We start from the raw sequence: 7,779 nt of genomic DNA on the forward strand, positions 1-7,779 counted from the left end.
CATGCTAGCAGTTAACATTGAGTCATATGAGACCAGCTTGCAGCTAACTGGTCTCATAGGACTCAATGTTAACTGTTAGCTTGGAGGTAAAATGTGCTCTGCCATAACTAGAGAACGGTTGGAAGTACAGGAGAAAGGTAAGAGCCTATTATTTAATTCAAGGGGGGTTGTAAAATAAGGTTATTTCCAAAAATGGGACAGTATCACTATAAAGCAAGACAACGCTTTCTGAATTAGAGATGCACCGATACGCATTTTTTCACTTCCGATCCGATCCCAATATCTAAATTTGGATATCTGCCGATACCGATACTACTCCGATCCTATACCAAAACCACATATATGCATGGGTTTCAACTTGAGGTAGGCCCAAGCAGACTATTTGGTCAGAAAAGGAAGTCAGAAGAACAGGAAACCAATTAATAAGTAAAAAGTAACAATCTCATCCTGAAAACTAATATGCAAGTGAAATTAACATTACACCTGGCTCAATGTCAGTATCAGGAAAATTCTGATACTTTGGGAAAATTCGGATCCGATCCGATCCGATCTCTGAATTATGTTGATATCAGAACCCGATCCGATCTCTGAATTATGTTGATATCTGAACCCGATACCGATACCGATACCCCATCTGAACCCGATACCGATACACCGATACCGATACACCGATACCGATATCCCATCCGATACACTGATACTGATATCCCATCCGATACACCGATACCGATATCCCATCCCATCCGATGCACCGATACCGATATCCCATCCCATCCGATACACCGATACCGATGTCCCATCCGATATCCCATCTGAACTCAGAACTACCCTAAACGGAGATAGAACCTTATAATTCTAAGCTCACGAATTAGAGATGCACCGATACACATTTTTTCACTTCCGATCGGATCCCGATATCTAAATTTGGATATCTGCCAATACCAATACCACTCTGATCCTATACCAAAACCACATATATGCATGGGTTTCAACTTGAGGTAGGCCCAAGTAGACTATTTGGTCAGAAAGGGAGGTCAGAAGAACAGGAAACCAATTAATAAGTACAAGTAAAAAAATAACAATCTCATCCTGAAAACTAATATGCAAGTGAAATTAACATTACACCTGGCTCAATGTCAGTATCAGGAAAATTCTGATACTTTGGGAAAATTCTGATCCGATCCGATCTCTGAATTATGTTGATATCAGAACCCGATACCGATACACCAATACACCGATACCGATATCCCATCCGATACACCGATACGATATCCCATCCGGTACACCGATACCGATGTCCAGGGCTCTAAATTAACACACGCCAACCCGCCAAACACGGGTGAAAATTAATTTTGGCCGGTGGAAAAAAATACCTACCCGCCCATTTGGCTAGTAGCGCCCGAGTAGCCTACAGTAAATTGTGAACGGTATAACGGCTGCTTGTATGACAACTATACGGCGAGATTTCCTACATTACCCATAAACACTCCCGTCATGACCCCACCCCACCGTGAGAGTTCCGAACATAGAGGTAGAAAATAACACTAGAGTGGACATGGCAATTCTCGACAGCACTGGGAAGTGGCACATGGCGCCTCCCATTGTCTGTAGGTAGTGTAGGCACCTTCAGTCAATTCAAGTCAATGGAGAACACGCCCACCTCTGTTAAAAAATGGACTTAAACTGTGTGAATATGAAGTAACCCATTAATCAAAGACCAGATTTGAAATGTCAGTATAAATATCTACTTAAATCATATGAGTCGATAAAATACATCTAAAAATCGAATTATATTAATTCTACACATATTTAGCAACACACTTCAACGATTTTCCTTGTAGAGTGTGTTGATGGACATTTTCACATCATTAAGCCATTTTTTGACAGAGGTAAGCCTCCTTGTCCATTCATTTCCATTTATCAGACCTACCTACAGATAATGGCCGCCACAGATTGCCGTCAGAAGGGGGGCGGGGTCACCCGGGGTGTTATTTTCTACCTCTATGGTTCCGAAGCAGCAGCGTTGCGCGCGCCAGGACAGAAAGCATTTCAGAGCTCCTGTGCGCTCACACTATTTTGACAGGCAACTCTCCCCTGCTCCTGTCACTTTCGCTCCACCAGTTTTAACGTCACTATTATACCTACTGTTACTATTAGCATTCGCCGACACCGACACACCTTGCTCTAACAGGCTGACTTTTTAAGCTGCGAGGACCTGACCGAAGAGTTTCAATAACAGGAGTGTTGTGGAACGAAATAGCGACAAGGGCAGAGGAGGAGAACGGGCTGTCAGTAGTGTGAGCGTAGCTGTCAGTTGTCTTCTGAAATGTTTTAAGTCATGGCGCAACTAAGTTGGAAAGCCCACGCCATCGGAAAGAAGGACAGACCTTATGCCCGTGCGAGTAGGCTACATGCGCTACGTACGCTATGGAAGTAACGAAGGAAGCGAACATTTCCGTGATATTATTTGCTTTTAGTTAAACATAGCGTAGGCTTCTTGTAATTTTGTTGCGCATGGTAGAGAAGAGCTCCTGGAGGAAATAATGGTGCCTATAGCATCATACTGTAGGCCACATAAACACACAATAGGCACACACAACATCATATCCATTATTGCACAACGTGTGTGTGTGTGTGTGTGTGTGTGTGTGTGTGTGTGTGTGTGTGTGTGTGTGTGTGTGTGTGTGTGTGTGTGTGTGTGTGTGTGTGTGTGTGTGTGTGTGTGTGTGTGTTGACCTCTCCTCTCCTCCTCTTCTTTTCCTCTCATCTCTTCTCCCTCCTTGGAGTGTGAGGTTTTGTGGTGGCTGTGTGTTTGGTTTAAAGGTCTGTTGTGTGTGTGGCTGGTGATTCATTGTTTTCAGAGGTAAAAATAAGGTAAAAATAAAGCAGAAGTTAAAAAAAGTATATATAATATGCTCATAGACCTACTATGTAAGCCTATACAGTAGTGTTTATGTGTTGTGGAAATTTGGATAAAATAACCATAATAATAATAATAATAAAAAAAAAAAAACACAACTAGCCTAACGCATAGCCTATTTTGGCAAGATTAAAAAATGGCTAGTTGAATTTCTGTTTGGCTGGTAAGAAAAAATGTCTACTAGCCAAATTGGCTGGTGGTGGAAAAAGTTAATTTAGAGCCCTGCCGATGTCCCATTCGATATCCCATCTGAACCCGATACCGATACACCGATACCGATGTCCCATCCCTACTCTCAATGATGGGAAATGGGCCTTGGTCCAGGGCCTCAAACTCAGGGGTGGTGTCCCTGTCCAGAAGCTCTTCAGGGGTGGTGTCCCTGTCCAGAAGCTCTTCAGGGGTGGTGTCCCTGTCCAGAAGCTCTTCATAGTGTTCCTTCCACCTGTGTGTTATTGCCTCCTTATCCCTCAACAGGGAGAGTCCATCCTAAGAGCGAAGGGGGGTGAGGCAACCATGACAACAGGGAGAGTCCATCCTAAGAGCGAAGGGGGTGAGGCAACCATGACAACAGGGAGAGTCCATCCTAAGAGCGAATTGGGGTCAGGCAACCATGACTGGGGCCATAGATCTGGTGGCTGCAAAAAAAAAGACACACACACACACAAACGCACGCACGCACGCACACACACACACACACACACGCACGCACACACAAACGCACGCACGCACACACAAACGCACGCACACACGCGCACGCACGCACACACACACACACACACACACACACACACACACAAATACACAGACATTATAGACACAAGTTGCCCATCCTTGTTACAAACATACACACACACACACACACACACACACACACACACACACACACACACACACACACACACACACACACACACACACACATTATAGTATACATGTATATACAGTATACAATTCATGTATTGCGGGCTATCCCAAATAATTCGACAACATTGCGAACCTAAACGTTGTGTGGGGCATGTCCATCTCGCTGCGCAACAGCATTGTGAACTTTTGCCGACGGCAAGTAATTCGAGCATTATCAAGCTAAGCAGAAAAACTAGACTAGAGCGGCACAGGCAAACCCGTGTTGAATAATCGCTGGGGCTCAGTCATAGAAGTAGAACATAACACCCCCCCGCCTTTTCACGGCAATCCGTGTCTGTTATACCATCTACCGCTATGCTCAGTGCTCACCCGGACACCTTGTGGCAGGCTGTGAAATAGCAGTGAACATACATACATACAAGCTGCAGATAACGAACACACACACAAACCCAGGCGATCACATAACCTCCTTGGCGGAGGTAATGAAAGCAACCTGACTTGACTTGACTATAAAGCCAAGATGCCCATGTCTGTGCAGCGTAGTGTGCGGGTGGGATTGTATGGGCTGAGGAGACTTGTGATGTAGATATATAGAGCCAAGATGCCCATCTCTGTAGAGCAGTGTTTCTCAAACTTTTTCAGACCGAGGACCACTTTGTCCCCCCAAAAATGTTCAGTGACCACCTGTCAACTAAATTCACAGTTGACGGGTGCTATTTCGACTCTGCTAATTTTGATGCAGATCACTTACTTTTTATTCCCTGTCTTATTGTGGTGAAAATATGACTTCAGATATGTTAGGCTTTGTAATAATGTTACAAATGTAGCCTTCTGCAAGCGGGTCTAGGAAAAGTAGAAATCCCTTTGCGGACCGCCGGAGCTCCGTCGCGGACCACCAGTGGTCCCCGGACCACACTTTGAGAATCACTGCTGTAGAGCCAAGATGCCCGTCTCTGTAGAGCCAAGATGCCCGTCTCTGTAGAGCCAAGATGCCCATCTCTGTCTCTGTAGAGCCAAGATGCCCGTCTCTGTAGAGCCAAGATGCCCGTCTCTGTAGAGCCAAGATACCCATCTCTGTAGAGCCAAGATGCCCATCTCTGTAGAGCCAAGATGCCCATCTCTGTAGAGCCAAGATGCCCATCTCTGTAGAGCCAAGATGCCCGTCTCTGTAGAGCCAAGATGCCCATCTCTGTAGAGCCAAGATGCCCATCTCTGTAGAGCCAAGATGCCCATCTCTGTAGAGCCAAGACGCCCATCTCTGTAGAGCCAAGATGCCCATCTCTGTAGAGCCAAGATGCCCGTCTCTGTAGAGCCAAGACGCCCGTCTCTGTAGAGCCAAGATGCCCGTCTCTGTAGAGCCAAGATGCCCGTCTCTGTAGAGCCAAGATGCCCGTCTCTGTAGAGCCAAGATGCCCATCTCTGTAGAGCCAAGACGCCCATCTCTGTAGAGCCAAGATGCCCATCTCTGTAGAGCCAAGACGCCCATCTCTGTAGAGCCAAGACGCCCATCTCTGTAGAGCCAAGATGCCCATCTCTGTAGAGCCAAGATGCCCGTCTCTGTAGAGCCAAGATGCCCGTCTCTGTAGAGCCAAGATGCCCGTCTCTGTAGAGCCAAGATGCCCATCTCTGTAGAGCCAAGACGCCCATGTCAGTTCTACTGAGGTCATCTCTCGTCATCACCAGCTGACATTCTCTTTATAGCCACCAGAGGGAGCCAGGTGGCCAGAGCTGCTCGTGTCTGCATGACTATTATGTAATCTGCTCTGTGGTGTGTGTGATTGCGACTTAAGGCAGTGCTTGTGTGTGTGTGTGCGCGTGTGTGTGTGTGTGTGTGTGTGTGTGTGTGTGTGTGTGTGTGTGTGTGTGTGTGTGTGTGTGTGTGTGTGTGTGTGTGTGTGTGTGTGTGTGTGTGTGTGTGTGTGTGTGTGTGTGTGTGTGTGTGTGTGTGTTTGTGTGATTACAACTTAAGGCAGTGTATGGGTCAGCGTGTGTGAGAAAGAGAAAGAGAGAGAAAAATATATTACGTCTGTAGGCAGTGTGTGTGTGTGTGCGCGTACGTGCCTGCGTGTGTGTGTAACCTTCGTCAATAGCTGCTGGATTCAACTTCTGTCCTAATAATGCTGTATTATTATTATTTATTATCATTACTATTATTATTATTGTTATTATTATTATTATTATTATTATTATTATTATTATTATTATTATTATTATTATTATTATTATGATTATTATTATGACTATTGTTATTTGAGGCGGTGGGCTATCCGTTGGCCAGCAGTTCTTGGTCCACATTTCAGAGTTAACATTAGTGGGACAAACTCCAGACAAGCTGAGGGGGGGGGAGTGGGGGGTGTATCTAGGTTGTCCTGGCGACCAGGCCACGCCCCCTCAGCCCAGCTGGTGGCAACCTGCTTCATGATGTCACCCGTGTGTCACGTGATTGGCTGAGGAGAGCCAAGCACCTGACCAATGGGATGCTGGCGAGGTGACGTCAGCTCCTAAATCCAGTGCAGTTGTCAGAGGAGGGGGCGTGGCTAGCCGGGGGCGTGGCTAGCTGCTTAGTTCTGACGTCATGACGTGTGCATCTGCAAGCAGCCGCGTGATTGGCCCCCGGCCGCAAGGTAAGGGGCTGTTGCTGAGAGAAGAAAGTAGAGGAGGAGTGAGGAGAGAGAGAGAGAGAGAGAGAAGAGGAGTGAGGAGTGGAGAGAGAGAGAGAGAGATAGAGATAGAGAGAGAGAGAGAAGAGGAGTGAGAAGTGGAGAGAGAGAGAGAGAGAAAGAAGAGGAGGAGGGAGAGAGAGAGAAAGAGAAAGAAGAGGAGTGAGGAGGGAGAGAGAGGGAGAGAGAGAGAAAGAGAAAGAAGAGGAGTGAGGAGGGAGAGAGAGGGAGAGATGCGGGAAGGAACATCTCAGGTGTGTGTGTGTGAGAGAGAGAGAGAGAGAAAGGCAGAGAGAGAGAGAGAGAGAGAGAGAGAGAAAGGCAGAGAGAAAGACAGAGAGAGAGAGAGAGAGAGAGAGAGAAAGGCAGAGAAAGGCAGAGAGAAAGACAGAGAGAGAGAGAGAGAGAGAGAGAGAGAGAGAGAGAGAGAGAAAGACAGAGACAGAGAGAGNGAGAAAGGCAGAGAAAGGCAGAGAGAAAGAGAGAAAGACAGAGAGAGAGAGAGAGAGAGAGAGAGAGAAAGGCAGAGAGAAAGACAGAGAGAGAGAGAGAAAGGCAGAGAAAGGCAGAGAGAAAGACAGAGAGAGAGAGAGAAAGACAGAGAGAGAGAGAGAGAGAGAGAAAGGCAGAGAAAGGCAGAGAGAAAGACAGAGAGAGAGAGAGAGAGAGAGAGAGAAAGGCAGAGAAAGGCAGAGAGAAAGACAGAGAGAGAGAGAGAGCATCCACTTTGCTTTCCTCTGCTAATCGTCACGAAACCAAAAGGTATTTTATCATCCACACAGGCAGCAACGGTTCTGTTTCATATCTGCAAGTGCGAGTTGTGTATTCTATCCAGATGTGTCTTGTGAATAAAGCTGTGTGCAGCTCGCGTTGTAAAAGTGCTTCTTATTGGCTACTGTGTGCAGCTCGCGTTGTAAAAGTGCTTCTTATTGGCTACTGTGTGCAGCTCGCGTTGTAAAAGTGCTTCTTATTGGCTACTGTGTGCAGCTCGCGTTGTAAAAGTGCTTCTTATTGGCTACTGTGTGCAGCTCGCGTTGTAAAAGTGCTTCTTATTGGCTACTGTGTGCAGCTCGCGTTGTAAACATCATTTTAGAGAGCCCTGATTGGCTGACGTAGAAAAAAAGCCCCTTCCTTGGCCCCGCCCCCAGCCCCTGTTCCTAGGGTTTCACAGCTTCTTATTGGCTACTGTAAGTTTGGAAGGGGCGGAGTCTCTTCACCAGCACGGCATACTCAATTGGTCAACTGTCTCCGCGTGTCGGGAGGGAGTTTGACAGCGAAGCCACACCTCTTCTTTTCAGACGAGCGGCCCTGATTGGCTACTGTATCTGGCACAGA

The sequence above is a fragment of the Engraulis encrasicolus genome, chromosome 5 (genome assembly GCF_034702125.1).
Source record: "Engraulis encrasicolus isolate BLACKSEA-1 chromosome 5, IST_EnEncr_1.0, whole genome shotgun sequence".
NCBI lineage: Eukaryota > Metazoa > Chordata > Actinopteri > Clupeiformes > Engraulidae > Engraulis > Engraulis encrasicolus.